Genomic DNA, 19414 nt, shown 5'->3' with positions numbered 1-19414 from the left:
ATTACTCGTCAATATTCATAAAGCCACATATTTTAATACGAAAGGCTATATGAATATTTATATATTTGAAATGTATGTGTTTTTTAAATGTATACGTATGTATGTTTCGAAAATGATGTTTTATCGTACGGGGCTATTTTGACAATAACATAAATAAATGAAAAGAATATATATGCTTAAACACCGGGGAGGGGTATAAAGTAATGTTATACGAATCGAATATCGAATAAAATACAAGCATTGAACCAAATACTAATAACCAAAGTATAGTACATTCCTATTTGTACTATTATTCGAATATTTATAAAAGAACATAGTACGTTCCTATATGTATTTTTAAACATAATCAATACCCTATCGTGCGTGTGTTATAAATGTATGCTTTTAGATTGTATTGTGCATGTTATGGTCCATAAATCAAGAAAACCCAACAGAAATCATCAAAATGATTAATACATGAGATAAGAAAAATGTATTGTGACATATTCAATAATAAAAACTAAGATACAAGGTGGAACTCGGTAGAATTATCTCGGGACCTGTATTTCATCCATTCTCGATGATAATCCTCGGGACTCGTACGAAATAAAAAGTAAGTACGATACATCGAGAATCAATACGAAACAAGATCGAGACGCAATGTGAACAAACATTCATATTAAATGTCAATAGGAATTATATGAATCGACAGTTAAGTTCAAAAGACTTGCAGGGTGCAGAGTCCGAATACAGACACGAGGTTGAACTCGGTTGAACTATCTCGGGACCTGTGTCTGGTGAGTAACTCAGTTGAACTATCTCGGGACTCACAACTTGGGATTAAGCAGTGGCATGAGTAACTCGGTCGAACTATCTCGGGACTGTGCCACATGGTTATGGGTAATTCGGTTGAACTATCTCGGGACCCAGTCATAAGGATCAGGTCACAAGCGACTTGTCAAGAATTTAATTCGACCTAAAATTATGATGATATAAACTAAAAATTAGAATTCGGTCAAAATCTAAAGTAACAAAATGAGAAAAGAAAAACACAATAAATTATAAAAAAAAAAAACAAAGATAGAGATACTATGAAACGTTTATGAATAATATTGAAGTTAAATCAAGAATATATATATAGTATGATTTGAAAACAATATTTTCTATATAAAGATGGTTTTTCAACGGTTGTAACCCTTTATGTGATATTGCATGTAATTTTGGTGAATTCACTCAGTTTTATACTGACTCCGTTGCTCCTCCCATTTTTCAGGGATAGCATGATATGATTTAGAGTGTAATAACCCGTAAACTTTTTAAGGAGTTAGTTTGTGTCACGAAGCCTAAATTAAAAAATTATGTCAAGTAGGTCAGAAATGAGATTCAAGTCAAGAAGTATGGTGAGAATAAATGAATTGAATTGGTCGAGAAATAATAATTTAATTGGAAAATTATTATTTCGCTAGAAGCGGTTATTAGCGGGACTAATTAATAATTAAAGATAATTTAAAAATAAAAATAAGAATTTAGTCCCAAGTTAATAATTTATATGACATCGTCCATAAAATAGTATTAAAAAGTGATCGTGAAATTTTTATTGAATTCCGAAGTCGTATTAAAATTGGACGCGACGTTAGTTACGGAATTGGACTAAATTGCAAAGGAAAGTTGTTGAGTTAATTTTGTATTTTTGCCACTAAAGTGCCCACTACAAAGAGCACTAGAATCATTATCATTTTCATTTTGATAAGCCAACAAAAAGAACTCCTCACCCTCACCTAGAAGCCTCCATGGCCGATGCAACACTCTCACTCCCACCTCCACCAAATTCTCACCAAAGCTTACAAATTTTGAAGGCAAATCATTTGTTGCTAAAAGGTAAATCTACTAGCCCTTTAAATTCAAGCTTTAGTTGGTTTAAATTCAAGATTTATTGAATTGAAAATGGTTAGGTTTTATGGAAAATTGATGTTTAAGTTTAAACTATAGAAATTGATGTTTGCTTTGTGATTTTGGTGAGTTTGAGAGTCGATTTTGTTGTGAAATTGAGCAAAGAAAGGGATGGAGTGATGGCTGAATTTAGGTGTGTGTCAAAAAGGAATTCCGGTGGCCGGAGTTAGTTCCGGTGAGCAGCAATTGCTGCTCACCAAAAGCAGCCTATTCTGCTCTCTCGAGCATAATTCTGCTTCCGAGAGCAGCAGCTAGGCAGCTCCTTTGAGGGCTTCCATTGCAGCCCTCGGTCTTCGAGGAAGACGTGAACTCGACATTAACCCGGCCCCCGTTCGAAAGGTTTAAAAACTTGAGTTAAAAACGTAAGTTTGACGGTTAAGCGGCGATAGTTAGCAACGCTTTAATTCGATAGAAAAATTGATTGGTGTTATAAGTTAAAGTGTAGGTTGTGTAAAATGGATTGACGGAATTAGGACGTATTAAGTATCGAAGTTTAAAGGAGAATAAATTCTGAAAGAACGGATTAAAAACGAATTAGTTGTGGTTTGAACAAGTCAAAATCTGTTTTGATTGTTATAAAAGTATAATTAGGAGCGAACTTTGAAATTCAATTGCGGATTAACGAAATGTCGGAATGAGTCGATTTTGGCGTCGTTTTGTTCGTTACGGAACAAAGAACGAGAGTATGAGAGAGCTTCTGCCACAATAGTGTCCAGACAGCTGCAAATTTGGCTGTAAACAGCAGCCCATAGGGCTGTTCTGCTGTCAATAAAACAGCCCGAGGTAGCAACTTCAAGGCTAGTTTCCGACATCTGCGGGTTTTATTTTGAGTCCGACATCTAAATGAAAGTTGTAGAGGACGTTGTGGACTATAGGAATGTCAATTTTTTTTTGAGTAATGATCAGTTTACGCGCACTGTTTCTAAGCCCGAAACAGCAGCTATAGTAAACTATTTTGCAGGCCAAAGCTGTCAATTTTAAGGAGTCGACTTCGGGACCAATTTCCGACATCTTAGGATGATAATTTCACATTAGAATCTAAACAAAAGTTGAAGAAGAGATTACGAACTAAAAGAATGTCGAGTTTGTTTGGGAGTGGGGTCGTTTTAAATAAACGTTTTAATAGCCCAAATTCGGCTAGTTAACTAGTTTTGGAAAAACTAGTTTTAATTAACGAAATGTAAAGTCGTTAATTATTTGAATTATAAATTGACGTTTTGAGCTCAGATAAATTATAAATTATAGAAAAGTGACTTATTAAATTAATTATCGATTTAACTCGATAATTAATTTAATTTAGCTAAATTGGATAGCTAATAAATAACATTTGGACTAATGTTATTTATTAAATGGGATTATAATTTTAAAACGTTATCAATTTATTACGAGGCAACATAAATTGATTTATTCGCTAAGTATTCTATAGATAGAACACCTTAGATTAGGATCCATTTTAATTACGATTTATTATCGTATTTTCATAGACTCGACGAGGCGATTATCAAGGGGACGCGGAATGTAAAGAACGCGACATCGCTTTGCTAGGACCAAAGTCTTTGGATAGCAATTTGTGAGTTTTGCAATTTACTTTCGTATATTATTACTATAAGTTGTTAATTGTGTGGTAATTCATTAATTGCATTGCATATACATTATTACTTGGGTAATTCATGTGAATACTTTGTTCATAATATCGCTTGGATGCATTATTTGACATATTGTTGTTATTTGTAAATTATGATGTTTGCTTTAATGATCCGAGGAAACGAGCTACCTCTTGGGCGTCAATAGAACTGTGTGATCACCGCTGTTGGTCGAGTCTAGGTAGTTGTGCCTATATGTAATTTATTTTGATCCTTACTCGTACGGTTTGATGATGGAATCGAAGGAGGATTATGTTTAGCAGATACAAGGTAACTCGGTTGAACTATCTCGGGACCTGTATCTGGTGAGTAACTCGGTTGAACTATCTCGGGACTCACAACTTGGGATTAAGTGTGGCATGAGTAACTCGATTGAACTATCTCAGGACTATGCCACGTGGTAGGGGTAACTCGGTTGAACTATCTCGGGACCGTACCACATTGAACGATTCGATTTGAGACAAAATAAACAGTACAAGTAATTTAAAAAGGAAGTTCAGGTGGTTTCCCCTATGATTAAGATTAGGGTTTCATCGGATCAAATATTGTTGTTTGTTCTAACATATGTTTATGTAATATATATTAATAATATCTTAAGTAAATGCGAACTCACTCAGCGTTGTCTGACCTCCCAATAGTGTTATGTTTCAGGTGTATAGTATCGGATGTAACAGACTTCTATCCTTGTTCCAGAAGTCCGTGAGTACAAAAGAAGGAATAAATCAGTAGTGTTGCATTAGTCGAGTCCTAGAATGTAATTATGTTTTGTCAAACGGTTTTAAATATTTTGTTTATACTCTGACATGTATAAAGATTTTAGACTGCGTTTTTAAACCGTTTGTATATATGTGAGAAACAAGGCATTGCTTGATATGAGATATCGCTTTGTAAGACCCTGATTTCTAAAGATCGTTTTGTATTGTTTAAAGAAGTTTTATAAAAATGTTTTTTGAATGTTTCGCGAAAAATTTATAGTGATTTCTAGGCTTGCTACGGGTTTCGGAGCTACCACTCCCATTCCCTAGCGCCGGTCGCGACCCCCGATTTTGGGTCGTGAAATGGAGAGTCAATCTTCTGAAGGTCTAATTCTCGGAAGTGATTTGTTCAAGTAGAAAAAGAAGGTTTTCATTCAAGCGGTCCGCAGTAGTCTAGATTGTTTTTGTCTATGTATTTGTATAGCGCATTTTAACTCTGATATTTTGTAATATGGGGTCACATGTATTTTGATATGTGAAACATGATTTGACTTGAAAAAAATTTACACAGGATTTTAGACTTGCTACGGGTTTCGGAGCTACCACCCCATTCCCTAGCGCCGGTCGCGACTCATAAATTTGGATCGTGACAGTAAGCAAGTGTTGTGTTCTTGGTTACAGAACTAGGGCTTGGTGAATTACTACAGAGATGGATATCACAATTGTTGATATGATGTTCATGTGATTATAGGTTTTAGAGATGTTGAGCATATTTGGTATGCCTTCTATGTTTTTTTTTAATAATTTAACGTGCTTATAAGTGATTTTCTATAATATTAATGTTATAGATTAATTAAGATTCTATTGAGTTTAAAAATATTTTCTATAAATATTTTCAAGGTATTTGAAAAGAGTGTAGATGTTGAATTCAATTGAAAAGAGTATTGAAAATGATTTCAAAAGAGTATATTTTACATAAAGTGGTTTCAAAGTGTTTTACCCTTTATGTAATATTTATTAATAATATTCTGAATTCACTCAGTTTTATACTGACCCCGTTGTCCATCCAATTTTACAGGAAACTAAATGATGATCCGATGAAAACTTTCGAAGTTTTATTTCCTCGAGAGTCATTTTATTCAAGATATGAAAAGAAGATTTTTATTCTAGAAGTCTGCAGTAGACTAGTATTTTAATGTTTATGTATTAAGTATTTTCACTCTAATGTTTATTTTCAATGAGGTTATAGTATTATAAAACAGTTTTATGAATGAATGTTTGATTTGAAAGCGAAATGTTTTCAATGTTTTCAGGCTTGCTACGGGTTACGGAGCTACCACTCCCATTCCCTAGCGACGGTCTCGACTCGAGATTTTGGGTCGTTACAGTATATATGTTTGCTTCCGATTACGTATGTGTTGCATTATTTGCGGAAATATTTTGAGTTATTTTAGGCTATTACGGGTTTCGGAGCTAACACTCTCATGCCTTAGCGCCGGTCACGGCTCAATATTTTGGGTCGTGACAAACACGATCTTAACAATTAAGAAATACTACTTACCAATTGATAGCTCAAAATAATTTTTCATGTTCATTTTAACTGCCACAAATCTTTCCAATCAATTTATCAAATTTAATAAAATGAAATTTTGTCAAAACATAATTTCCTTTCTTTTCACTATACCTTTTGCACCATATTTTTATATTCATATCTTGAAACATGCATGGTCAAATAAATATTGGGAATGAATGAATAAAAACTAATTTTGATAAACAAATTGATTAAGTCTCTATATGAAGAAGTAAAAAAATAAGGTTCTGCTTGAAATTCAGAAAATTGACAGAACAACTTGAAGCCCTTTAAAAGTAGCAGGTTCCTTAAAATAATTATATTTACTAAAGAGGATTCGGGTAAAAGTTAATTCCATTCAGATTTTAAATATGGGGGCGGTTTATCAAGAAAAAATTATGTTGTTCTATATTTCAAGGCATCGTAGCTAAATTAAAGTCAAGGGAGGTCTATTTGACGTCATCTAAGAAGCTTTCAATGCATCGTAACCGAATTCAAATAAAATTATATTAGCAAAATTTCAGAGTGACAAATCCTTTCGCATCAGATAAATTCTTCCTCTTATACCTGACATGAATATGAAAAGTCAGGGACAATATCTTACATCAATAAGAGTCGTGATAAGATTTTAGAGATGCTTTATTAAGGGAGGCCAATTAAAAAGGAAAAAAGAGGAAAAAAAAAGAAAAAAAGAGAGAAAAGAGAAAAGAAAAGAAAAATTGAAATAAGGCCATGAAAGAGCTACTCTTATTACAAGAATTATGAACACTATGACTCAATAATGTGTATATGGTAAAAAGGTATATTTGAATCAATCTCTGATCTTAGCTGATATAGACATAATGGTTGGCAATTCAGTCAAGACAAATGAATTCCAAAGATATTATGTTTAAGAGTGGATCTATATGTTTATCAAATGATACTTTTCTTCATTCGTTTTTTATATTTGTGAAACCTTGCATGCTTCTAATACAAACTAAGCATCGCAAACTATGTGGACTTTGATCTTGTCTCACAGGTACGTAGGCACTTGAGAACAAAATTCTCGGGTTCAAACTATAATTTACAGCCACGAAAAATCATTTCAACCACCAAAAGATAGCTCAAGTTGTCCATATGAATAATTTATTACGTTTATCCATTTAAAATCTCTCTATACGACTACATAAGCCATTTTTTTTGTCAAACTCACATCATTATCCAAACAAATCATCCATGATAAACCACTGGTCAAAACATTTTTTATTGCAATTTGATTATTAATGGGAAACAATTAAAACGAACACTGAAATGAAATACAACCATCAATTGTAAGCATGAGAGGTCAAATAATGATGCATAACATGAGAGGTAGAAGATGCAAAAACAAAAACAAAATTGAAAAACAAAAATAAAAAGCTCGCCGAGTTGAAAATCCGCAAAGGACGGCTCAGGCAAAAATTAGAGGTTTTAAAAAAGAGCTCGTCGAGTTGAAAACCCGCAAAAGGCGTCTCTGGCAAAAATTAGAGCAAAACTCGCTGAGTTGAAAATCTGTAAAAGGCAACTCAAATTAGAGCACAATAAAAGAGAGCTTGTCGAGTTGAAAACCCGTAAAGGGCGGCTCGAGCAATACTTAGAGAAAATCTCGCTGAGTTGAAAACCTATAATGGCCGCTCAAGAAAAAATCAGAGCGTACTAATAAAAAGTTCGCTCACATGAAAATTACTGCTATTAGTTTCATGGCTTAAACATGTTATCCTCTTCTTGAAACACAATACATAGGGGAATTTCAATAAATTTTGGAATCTTCTGAAACTTTTCCATACTATTGGGGCAAAATATCTCCATCATATAGGGGCATCCTTGTATGGCTGAAAATCATATCAAATTATCATGGACACCTTATTGCACCATGAAAAGGGGGCAAAGACAAAGTTTCCTAGATGCAATTCAACATCTTATGCTGAAATATTGCTGAAATAATTTTTTTTAAATAAGACCTCTTCTCACGACCATAAGATAAGACTTTCTCCATAACACCTTTTTTTCATACAGATTTTATACTCAAAGAACTCTTAGTATGAAAACCTTTTTACACAATTTTTTTTGCCAAACAAATTATTGCTGCATTCACTTTTACCCTGAACTTATCAAATTTGGTACAAAACCTCTCTTCCCACTCTCCCCCAAGAGAGTGAGATACACTATCCGGTATTGATAGTGGTTTTTCTCCCAAGGTGGTTTTTAATGGAAAAAAGATTAAAATGGTCCTTTTTCAAATTTTGCAAATTAATCCATAATAATTGAAAAAACAATTTATTTTTTTAAGACTTTACATATTAAATTTATATTAACTAAAAATAAAAAGAACCTTTTTGTACTTTTTGCAAAAAAAAATTAATATTTTTAATCTGATGAGCAACTGTCAGAATTCTTCATCGGCAAATGCTCATCGTCGTCTCGAATTCAGATCTGGGTTCGTCTCTCAAAGCAGACAAATCAGTGGCTGGTGTTTTGGGCGATTATTGATGGGTTTCGGCGAGTGGAGGAAGAGGGACAGTGGTGGTGGTCGTGTAAAAAAAACCCGATGAATTTTTAGATTAAATATTTCGTTAAATTATATTAATTATTAGAGTTAACTAAATTAAATTAGAGTTAATTATTTAAAATTTAAAATCTCTCATTTCAATTAAGGTGTCACGTCAGCATAGAGGTGTTTTTGAACTGGTTTTACAAAGTTTAGAATAAAAGTGATCTTGTTTTTCTAATTTGGACGTTTTTGATACTTTATACCAAGTTGAAGGGGTAAAGTGATCCTTTGTTCTTTTTTAATTATAATTAATTACTCAAAATGCTCATTTCCATACAATCATAAAACAAACAAATAAAAAGTGAATCTAAAATAGATCTGATATAATTCATTTTCAGATACAAAACTTTCCCGGCTTAAGACTAAATTGCTGGTCATATAGAAACTAGTACAAATATATTCTTAAATAGTAATGAGTGGCTCAGACCCGAATAAATCTCCAATATCTTGGAAATGGTCATCGTAGTAACTCCTAGTAGAGAAACCGGAATTGAAATCAACGCTACAATCAAGAAAATTATCGCCAATACGATCTTTTAGAAAACAGTCTGGTATCAAGCTTGTTTCCTCAAAATAATCACTCATAGAACTTTAAAAGTAGAAAAAATTATAAGGAAACATTGAAGAACATTTCAGAAAGTCCAAAAAATTATCCGACACACTCGACTGCTCTTTGATTTCACGGCTTTCAGTTATTTCTTTACCGGAAATGGCTGCACTTTGTGATTCAACCTCTTTGCTGGATGACGTTGTCGGAAAACAGAGAATGAACGCCGTAGAAATAACTTTTTGAGACTCATAGCCGGAGTTAGTGGCTTTTGAATATTTGGCTGGGGGAGTGAAGAAGTTTGTGAGCGCGTCTGCTCCATGAAACTGAATAGCCGCGTTCTCATAATCCATAGCAGCTTCCTCAGTAGTATTGTAAGTACCTAACCATAACCGTACACGTCTCAAAGGGTCTCTAATCTCCGCCGCCCATTTTCCCCAAGGCCTTTGTCTGACACCTCTAAACTTTTTACCTACTGTAGTACTGTTCTTCTTCAGCGGGATAACACTCGCCAGAAATGATCTCCTTGCAACACTTTTTCTCCTTCCATTCTTTTGTCACACCCTGTAATTGCTTTTCAAAACTCCGTCATTTCAAATAGAGCACGAAGAAGAGGGTTCTATGATAATTTCGTTTACAAATTTTTTGACTCTCCGTCGCGACTTAAAGATTTCATTATCTGATTCTTCGTTGTTAGAGGAGTCGGTAGCATATCTAATGGGCTTGGTTTGATTATTGTGCTCGCTAAACTTGATTCGAGTCATTTTCTTCAGGGGGGGTTTCTGGTTTTCTGGGTTGTTTAAGTTTGACACTGAAAGTGTAAGAAGAGCAGTTAAATACAAAACCCAAAAGATTCTGACAGGCACAAGGGAGAATAAATAAAAATTAAAAAGGCAAGGAGACGAGACATACAGGGCGGGGATATAAAGAAAGATAGAACGTTAAAGAGAAGATTGAAAATGGAGAAGATTTTGAACACTTCTCTTCTTGATTTATGAAAGAACGAGAAATTTCAAGGAAAGGGTAACATGTCTTCAAAAGGTGATCAAACCAGCGAGAGAGTGATAAATGGTTAATGCTATATATTAAATATTTTTTGATAAAAAAAATATTAAATATTTAATTATTTAGTTAATGGTGCAATGTTTAATCTTGTCAAAACGTCAAATCTTGAGGTATGTCCTTTCTGTTTTGTCTGCAGCCACACTCCTTCTAAGCACCTCCCCCCTCTCTTGCACTAGGGTCTTCACCAATTTTTCTTCCCGTATTCAATATTTAAAACCCCCACTGTCAATCATGTTTTTTCTTATTTGTAAAAATATAAATAAGTCCTTCAGCTTTAAAAAAAATTAAATTATTTAAAAAGAAAATTGATTCATAGTTAGGCACCGTAATTCAGCTTCCGGTTTATCCCGCATCGCCAGTTCTGCTTATAAAAAATGGCCCACTTGGAGCTCTCGATTCCGTAGCGCGGCTCAACAAAGCAGCCACACCCTACCTATGGACTCTTTAGGGGGGGTGCATCATGCCTCACCTCCCTGCACCAACTGCCAAAGTCTTTTGGTGCCCCAAAAGAAAAGAAACTTGACCACGGTTCCCCGCTTGAAAATTTGCTCCTCCCATATATTGGGTTGGCATTGGCTTGACCCGAGTTGTCTCTCCATGCAAAGTTTGGATGATTCCTCCACCCCGGATTATAGGTATTGGAATAGGGGTTGTTGTCTTGCCTTTGTCCACTAACATAGTTGACTTGCTCATTTGAGTTTTGACGTAGAACGGGACACTCCATTCCCGAATGATCATGCCCATCACAAGTCGCACAACCCATTTGATCGACCGTAAGTTGAGCGTTCCTTTGACTTGCTTGTTGTTTATACATCTCGACTTGTGCTAGAAGTGCCGCATTTTTGGCATTCATCACTTCAAACTCTTGGTTTGCTCGAGGGTCATTACACCCTTTTGAGGTGGTTGCCTCAGCCGCTCGGTTGACCAAGAACAACTATTCATAGCAAGTTCTTCTAGCAAGTTATTGGCCTCATCATAAGTTTTCTTCATTAGTGACCCTCCCGATGCCGCATCAATAGTTGCCCGTGTACGGTCATTGGTACCGTTTTATAAGATAGAGATGAGATGTTCTCTACCTATATGATGATGCAGACAATTTCTCTGAAGCTCTTTGAAGCGTTCCCAAGCTTGATATAGAGATTCGCCATGTAGTTGTAGAAAATCTATAATCTCCTTTTTCATCCTCGCTGTTTTGCCGATATAGAAGTATTTATTTAGAAAAGTTTGTCTCAATTGTTTCCATGTTGTGATTGAGGTGCTTAGAAGTGATTGAATCCAATTCCTCGCCTTATCCCTCAAAGAGAAAGGGAAAAGACGAAGCTTGATTTGATCCTCCGTCACATTATGTATTTTTAATGTGTTGCAAACCTCCATAAACTTTGAGAGATGAGCGTTTGGATCCTCGCTATCCAACCCATAAAATTGGCAAGGACTCCCGAGTAATTGAATTGTTTCCGGTTTGATTTCAAAGTTGTTAGCAAGGATCGGAGGTGCGAAACATCCGTAGTTGGTGTTGTCCACGTTGGGTAAGAAGAATTCTCCCAAGGTACGTCTTTGTGGATGAGCGACTCCCTTTACTTTGTCCTATTTAGAGCTAGATCGTCACGTGGTGCCGGCGGATTAACCCCATCAAGGTTCAAAGGAGGGTTACGTTCTTCCTCCATTGTTTTGGATTTCCAAGCTGTTTTTCGGATACTTCTTTTGAAGGAAGTTAGGTTTAACTGAAACGGTTATAGAGGTTGTTTGGCTCGTCGCATATTAGGCATACACTAACCAAAACCCCTGCGTAAACCAAAAACAAGAAAACCAAACGTAAAATCCAATAACAATAAATTCACAAAGTAATAAAAATAACTGAAAATAAAACTAACTCAATTAAGATTAAGATACTCTTAATTTATTTAATCGCAATTGCTCCCCGGCAACGGCGCCAAAAACTTGTTCGAAAATAATCGCAAGTACACGATATCGCGCAAGTAATATAATCTTGGAAGACCAAGTATCGATCCCACAGAAGCAATGGACTAAATAACTAATTTAAAGTATTCTTTAATTGGCTAGCTAGAAAAATCAATGGAGTTTTGCAAATTAATTAAACACTAAAGTAAACCAACTCAAATAATTGGACTAATATATACTGAAAAAAATAAGTAGATTAAGGTTTAAACAATAATGATAAAGTGCTCAAGGATTGATAATTCCAAATAAACTAGTAAAAGAATGTATTAAGACTTATTTGTGATTTTATCGTGAATCGAGCTATTCTAATGCACTGAATCCCGCCCTCTCAAGCCTCAAATATCCGAATAAAACCACAACCTAATTAACTAACCAATTATTAACTTTCTCTCACAATATTAAAACTGAATTAAATAATTAAATTGTAATTATGAAGCAAACTCTATGACTACCTAAATTCCAACCTCTCACGGTGTTTTCCTCTAAGTTCTTAATTACCTGTGTCTATTTAATTAACAATCTCTCAGTTAGTTAATTAAACACGAAATCATGAACTAAGTGATAAATTCAATTCAAGCATTAGTTGTAGTAATTAAAACATGATTTATTCACTTAAGAAATCCTAATCCGATTCGAAACTAATCTAAGTGTTCATATCAATACCCGAACAAAGGATTTAGTTGCTCATACTTAAGCTGAAATTAAACAAAGAAGATGAAGAAGAATTGAACATAATTAAAACAATAAATACCGGAGTTGTCAATTTCGGAAGTATTGTCTTGATTAAACTTGAAATATTTACAATCGTTCTTCGCAGAAACTAATTAAAAACTACTTATAAACTGCTGGAAAAAGATACTAAAAAGCTATTTAATCGATGAAGTAAAAAAATACTAAATTATCTTATGTCTTAATCTAGGCTATTACAGGGTCTTTATATAGTGGAGGAAGCTCTGGAGTCTTCTAAGTTGTATTGCAAGTCGAATTTGTAATAAGAGTTTTGGTTGGAGTCGGAGTAGGAAATTAAATCCAAATCAAAAACTGATAAGGATTTTTAACTCACGGTCTCGTTCGAGACTACCATGTCTCGTTCAAGACCATGGCCAAATTTGCCTTGTTTCGTTCGAATCAAGGAGTCTCATTCGAATCATTACTTTCCGAGAGAAAATCTTGTTGCTTCAAGCCTTATCTCGTTCGAACCCTTGCCAATCCTACATGGGTCTCGTTTGAGACACACCTGTCTCGTTCGAGACCTAGGATATTTTTCTCTTGGAATTCGATTTCTTCATCCGCAAGCTAACGCTTTAACTTCAACACGTAATCCTCAGTCGATATTGCTCCAAATACTCGATAATCACCTAATTTTCACTGAAACACTAACAAACACTATCAAGCACATAAAACACCAAATGATGAATATAATTCATAATAAACGTGACAAAAACCGAGTAAAAACGACCCTAATTATAGGAGTAAAATACTCCTATCAGCTACCTGGTTGATCCTGCCAATATTCATATGTTTATCTCAAAGATTAAGCAATGCATGTATAAGTATGAACTAATTCGGACTGTGAAACTGCGAATGGCTCATTAAATTAGTTATAGTTTGTTTGATGGTATCTACTACTAGGATAACAGTAGTAATACTAGAGCTAATATGTGCAACAGACCCCGACTTCTGAAAGGGATGCATTTATTTTCATAAAAGGTCGACGCAGGCTCTTTCTTGATTCTATGGGTGGTGGTGGATGGCCGTTCTTAGTTGGTGGAGCGATTTGTTTGGTTAATTCAGTTAACGAACGAGACCTCGGCCTGTTAAATAGCTATGTGGAGGTACACCTCCGCGGCCAGCTTCTTAGAGAGACTATGGCCTTCTAGGCCAATGAAGTTTGAGGCAATAACATGTCTGTGATGCCCTTAGTTGTTCTGGGCCGCACACGTGCTACACTGATGTATTCAACGAGTCTATAGCCTTGGCCGACAGGCCCGGGTAATCTTTGAAATTTCATCGTGATGGGGATAGAACAATAAAATTGTTGGTCTTCAACGAGGAATTCTTAGTAAGCGAGTGTTATAAGCTCGCGTTGACTACGTCCCTGTCCTTTGTACGTACCACCCGTCGCTCCTACCTATTGAATGGACTGGTGAAGTATTTGGATCGTGGCGACGTGGTTGGTTCGTCGTCGGCGACGTCGCAAAAAGTCCACTGAACCTTATCATTTAAAGGAAGGAAATGTCGTAACAAAGTTTCCGTACGTGAACATGCGGAAGGATCATTATCGAAACCTGCACCTTGCAGATTGACTCGTGAACGTGTTTAAAAGATAGTTGGGGAAATTTATGGCTCCGCGCCCCTTATTTTCATGACGCGTATGGGAGGAATTTCAGGCAAATGCTCGTTCGTCTCTGTCGTCTGCTCAACATTGCCTTCTTTCAAGAATCAAATGACTCTCGGCAACAGATATCTCGGCTCTCACATCGATAAAGAACGCAGCAACATGCGATACTTGATGTGACTTGCAGAATCCCATGCATCATCAAGTTTTTTGAATACAAGTTGTGCCCGAAGCCTTTCGGCTAAAGGCACGCCTGCTTAGGTGTCACGCATACGTCGCCCCATCCTATCAACAGCTCGGGAGTTATGGGAGCAGAAGTTGGCCTCCTATGTGCCTTGCGCATGTGGTTGGCCCAAAATTTATTTTCCCGGCAAATGATAGCCATGAAGATTGGTGGTTGTAAAGATCCTCTAAAATAGTCATGCGCTATTTTTAGTCGTCGAGACATTCCTTGACCCTAGAGCATCCTAAGGGCGGTCTCCGACCGCGACCCCAAGTTAGGCGGGACTATCCGCTAAGTTTAAGCATATCAATAAGTGGAGGAAAAGAAACTTATTAGGATACCCTTGGTAACGGCGAGCGAACCGGGAATAGCCCAGCTTGAGAATTGGGCGCCTTCGGTGACCGAATTATAGTATGGAGAAGCGACCTCAGAGGCAGACCGGGCCCAAGTCCCCTCGAAGGGGGTGCCACAGAGGGTGAGAGCCCCGTCATGCCCGAACCCTGTCGCACCATGAGGCGCTGTCTACGAGTCGGGTTGTTTGGGAATCAATTCCAAATCGAACGGTAAATTCCGTCCAAGGCTAAGTACGGAAGAGACACCGATAGCGAACAAATACCGCGAGGAAAAGATGAAAAGGACTTTTAAAAGAGAGTCAAAGAGTGCTAGAAATTATCGAGAGGGAAGAGGATGGGGGCCAGCGATGTGCCCTAGTAGGATGGGGGACGAACTGGTAGGGATGTAGACCGATGCGGATTGCAGCGGCAGCCCAAGCCCGGGCTCTTGATACGTCCGCGGAGATGCTGTCGCTGCGATTGTGTAATGCAACGTGCTCCACTACAGCGTGCCTCACCAGTAGCGCGCTCAGGGTATCGGCCAACGGGTTCCCCATTCGGCCCGTCTTGAAACACGGACCAAGGAGTTTGACATTTGTGCAAGTCAACGGGTGAGTAAACTCGTAAGGCGCAAAGAAGCTGACTAGTGGGATCCCCTAGTAGGTTGCACCATCGACCGACCTTGATCTTACGAGAAGTGTTCGAGTGAGAGCCTGCCTGTCGTGACCTGAACGATTGTGTTTATGTATTATGGGAAACCTCTTTTTCTTGACTTCTGGCTAGTGGAGACCTGATGCCCCCAATTTTCTAGCGGGTGGAGACCTGATGCCCCTGATTCTCTTGCGGGTGGAGACATGATGCCCTCGATTCTCTGGCTGGTGGAGACCTGGTGCCCTTGATTGTCTTGTTGGTGGAGACATGATGCCCCCGATTCTCTGGCTGGTGGAGACCCGATGCCCCTTGTTTTTGACTGGTGGAGACCTGATTTCTCCCTGTCCTCTGCTTTTGAAGCTGATATTTGATTCTTGTTCTAGTGTTGGAGTAGGGATGGCGCCTTGTCTTGATTCTGGGTTGAGATGGAGGTTCCAAGCCTGGTGTTTCTGGGGAGTGATTACTTGCACCGTGGCCCACTATAATGCGTTTCTACGCAGTGTAGGCTTGGCGCGTGGTGACTTTGGTGATGGCTTTTGAAGATAGAGGGCTGGCGCCTGCTAGTTCTTGAATGGGATGGAGGCTTGAAGCTATGTACCGTGTCTGTACATATGAGAGTAAAAATGCCAGAATACAATATGATCTATTCTATATGTATGCATGTGTTTGCATTAAATTAAAAATATGGCTAAAAGGCCATAAAGCCCATATTCTTTTTCAAAAGATAGAAAAAGTTAATGGAAAAAACTGGCCCGGGGTTGGAAGTTTAATTTCAGAGGTTGACTCCAGAAGGTAATTTTCAAAAGTTGATTCCAAAGGTTGACTCCAGTTGACTCCATAAGTTAATTTTCAGAAGTTGATTCCAGATGTTGACTCTATTTGACTCCATAAGTTTAATTTCAGAGGTTGATTCCAGAAGTTAATTTCTAGAAGTTAATTTCAGAGGTTGATTCCATTTGACTCCAGAAGTTTAATTTCAGAGGTTGACTCTAGAAGTTAATTTCCAGAGGTTGACTCTACTTAATTTCTAGAAGTTGAGTGCAGAAGTTGATTTCAGAGGCTAACTCCTAATTCTCAAAATATTCAGAAGGCCCAAGTCCGTTGTCAGAAGTTAAGTCTATATTTAAGATGGCCATTAAATTCAGTTTAAATGGCGAAGAGGCTAAGGATATATTTTGTCTGGTGAATAAAAGTTAAAAATCACGTTCTTTTGAGAAGCAACAGTTAAGAGATACGATTTACAGTTTCTTAAAGGTGGAGAAGAACGTGTGCAATTGAAAGAAGCGACAGTTTTCACAAATGACAAAGGCTATAAATAAGAGAAGAGCAGCAAGTTTGTAACCCCGATCAAATTCCACAAAAAACCAGCCCAAAGGCAAAAAAACACCAAATCTCAGCAATTCAATTTTCTTCAATAAGTAAAGAACTTAATGATTGAACTTCTGCATTTTTTACTCAAACACATGTACTTTTGTTTTATTCAATTAGTAAACATATTTACAGTTTTATTTCTTTGTTTTAGCATTACTTGATTGGAGTACTTGTAATAAGGTTAACCAAGCCCCAATCGCTTGTTTTAAGAAGTTCAGTTCGCAATTGGAATCCGCTTCCTGGCACGCCCGCATTTTTGCACACACTTGTTATTACAGTTATTTTCACAAACGCAAAACGCCAGTAACAATTTTCGGCACGCCCAGTGGGACACCAAGAGTTATGGCTATAACTCGAAGTGAGAAAGGAAAAGACATTATTGTATCCCATGATGCAGTGGATGATCCTATCTCTCTAAATGTAGGACATGGAGACTATGTGGCTCACATGGTCAGAAGCATTGAAAAAGAAAATTTGCCTCTAGGAGAGGCGAGTGAAGATGTGCCTCCTGGCTTTGGAGAGCAACACACACCAACTCAGTGAAATTCTGAGCCGGGATTGGTAGAGGATTTAGACATGCTGTCAAAATCCATGGTAGACATGAAGCAGATTCAGGCTAGCTTTAACCAAGCACATGCCGAGTTGACCAGGAAGCAGCAGTTCGAGATGGAACGCTATTTAGCAGAATTGATAGTTGTTGTCAAATTATCATCTCATGGTGGTGATGAACCAGAGGCTGTTAACACGGCCAAAAAAATCCTAACGGACTCGGGGGGCAATCATTTGGAGGAATCCAGGAGATTGGGAGCACTAGTCATGTGCCAATCTCAAACCCACCCTCTAAAGAAAGGTACGTACCTCCTCACAAAAGAGATGAACCTGTTCATTTTAATTCATTTAAAACTAAAAATCAAACTGGCCGGAATTCTAGGCCGTTAAATGTAGGTGCCATTCATCCTTACATGGATGATCAAGAGTTTAATGAAAATTATGTTCAACTTCTGCGCACAGGGGGCAACTATTTTCCCCAGAGGAGGAACCAACCTCTGCCACTCCAACCCCTAGCACGACCAATTGACATGGAGGGCGTGAGAGAAGTTGTTCATCCTTACATCGATGATCTAGAGGTTAATCAAAATTATGTCAATCCTCTGGGCACAAGGGGCAACTATTTTCCCCAGCGGAGGAACCAACCACTCCAACCTCTAGCACGACCACTTGACATGAAGGCTGTGAGAGGAGTCGTTCATCCTTCCATGGATGATCCAGAGGTTAATCAAAATTATGTCCAGCCTCTGGGCACAGGGGGCAACTATTTTCCCTAAGAGAGGAACCAACCTCTAGCACGGCCACTTGACATGGAGGCTGTGAGAGGAGTCGTTCATCCTTCCATGGAGGATCGAGAGGTTAATGAAAATTATGATCAACCTCCGGGCATAGGAGGCAATTATTTTCCCCATGGAGGAATCCACCTCTGCCACTCCAACCTCTGAGGAGGTCACTCGACGTGGAGGCTATAAGAGAAGCCATCCATGAGCTATATGGTCCAGGTCCGAGACAAATCGACCGACCACGATTTTACAAACCGTATCCAGATCTTATTGAAAAGGGATCCATAGTGAATATTAAACCATTCACCACTGCCACTAACATGGTGGAAGTTTTCTACTATGATTCCTATGTTGGCCCCATTCACTTTACTGGAAAAAATAAAAAGGGCCAACCAAAGAAAAATAAACCTCTAGAGATTCATCAAGAGGTTAAAAAGAAAGCAGAGAAAATATTGGAATCAACGGCTATTGTTCGATACAACAAGCCGTGTTCCTCCATTACTATTGAAGAAATTCATATTGAAGCTCACCTCTGGTGAGTTTGTAGCAGCTGCATATGCAATTTTGATGGAACATATGCAGCATATTATGGAGGAGAGAAATTCGGCAGAGGTTCTTGATGCCGAAGTAACATTTCAAGAAGATTATCTAGTTTGGAAATTGATCTTACCCTCTGGTACGAAAGACAGGGAATATGAGAAATGGTCTGGGAAGGACCATTCTTGGTCCACAAGGTGATGAAGGGGAACGCATACAGGCTATCAAGTCTAGAGGGTGAACCTCATAAAAAATTCATCAATGGAAAATACTTGAAGAAGTACAATCCCACCATATGGGAGAAATACAATTTGGAAATGACTTAATGGCTTTTAGCCATACGTGTACTGTAGATTATGCAAGTGTGTTTTAGAAATGTCAGTACATGAGTTGTAACATGATGGCTTCTAGCCAAGTGTATTATTAAAGTCTTAGGAAGTTGGTTGTTTTGGCTAAGCCAGTACTTTTTTTATTAAATTTCCATTTTGACACAAGTTGTAATATGACGGCTTTTAGCCATTTTTGATATTTAAAGTTCTAAAAGTTTGGCTATCTTAGCTAAATTGGCCTCTAACAATTCTTCTAGAAATAAGAGGCTATGACTAGTTGACTCTAGGAAGTTAATTTTAGAAGTCGATTCTAGAAGTTAATTTC

At 37.4% G+C, this 19414-nt stretch overlaps 2 non-coding genes and 1 pseudogene across 2 annotated transcripts; 2 read left to right on the top strand and 1 right to left on the bottom strand.

The window, feature by feature from the left end:
- Positions 1-8808: 8808 nt before the first annotated feature.
- On the bottom strand, positions 8809-10871 carry LOC126678231 (ethylene-responsive transcription factor CRF1-like; annotated as a pseudogene).
- A 225-nt stretch (positions 10872-11096) lies between these two features.
- Positions 11097-11203, top strand: LOC126679652 (small nucleolar RNA R71). The gene has a single exon (XR_007640938.1). It is a non-coding gene; the product is annotated as a small nucleolar RNA R71 (small nucleolar RNA).
- A 3222-nt stretch (positions 11204-14425) lies between these two features.
- Positions 14426-14582, top strand: LOC126679658 (5.8S ribosomal RNA). Its single transcript, XR_007640944.1, has one exon. It is a non-coding gene; the product is annotated as a 5.8S ribosomal RNA (ribosomal RNA).
- Positions 14583-19414: the final 4832 nt, after the last annotated feature.

Source organism: Mercurialis annua, linkage group LG4 (assembly GCF_937616625.2).
Source record: "Mercurialis annua linkage group LG4, ddMerAnnu1.2, whole genome shotgun sequence".
Lineage (NCBI taxonomy): Eukaryota > Viridiplantae > Streptophyta > Magnoliopsida > Malpighiales > Euphorbiaceae > Mercurialis > Mercurialis annua.
This window is presented reverse-complemented; position numbering and strand designations above follow the sequence as displayed.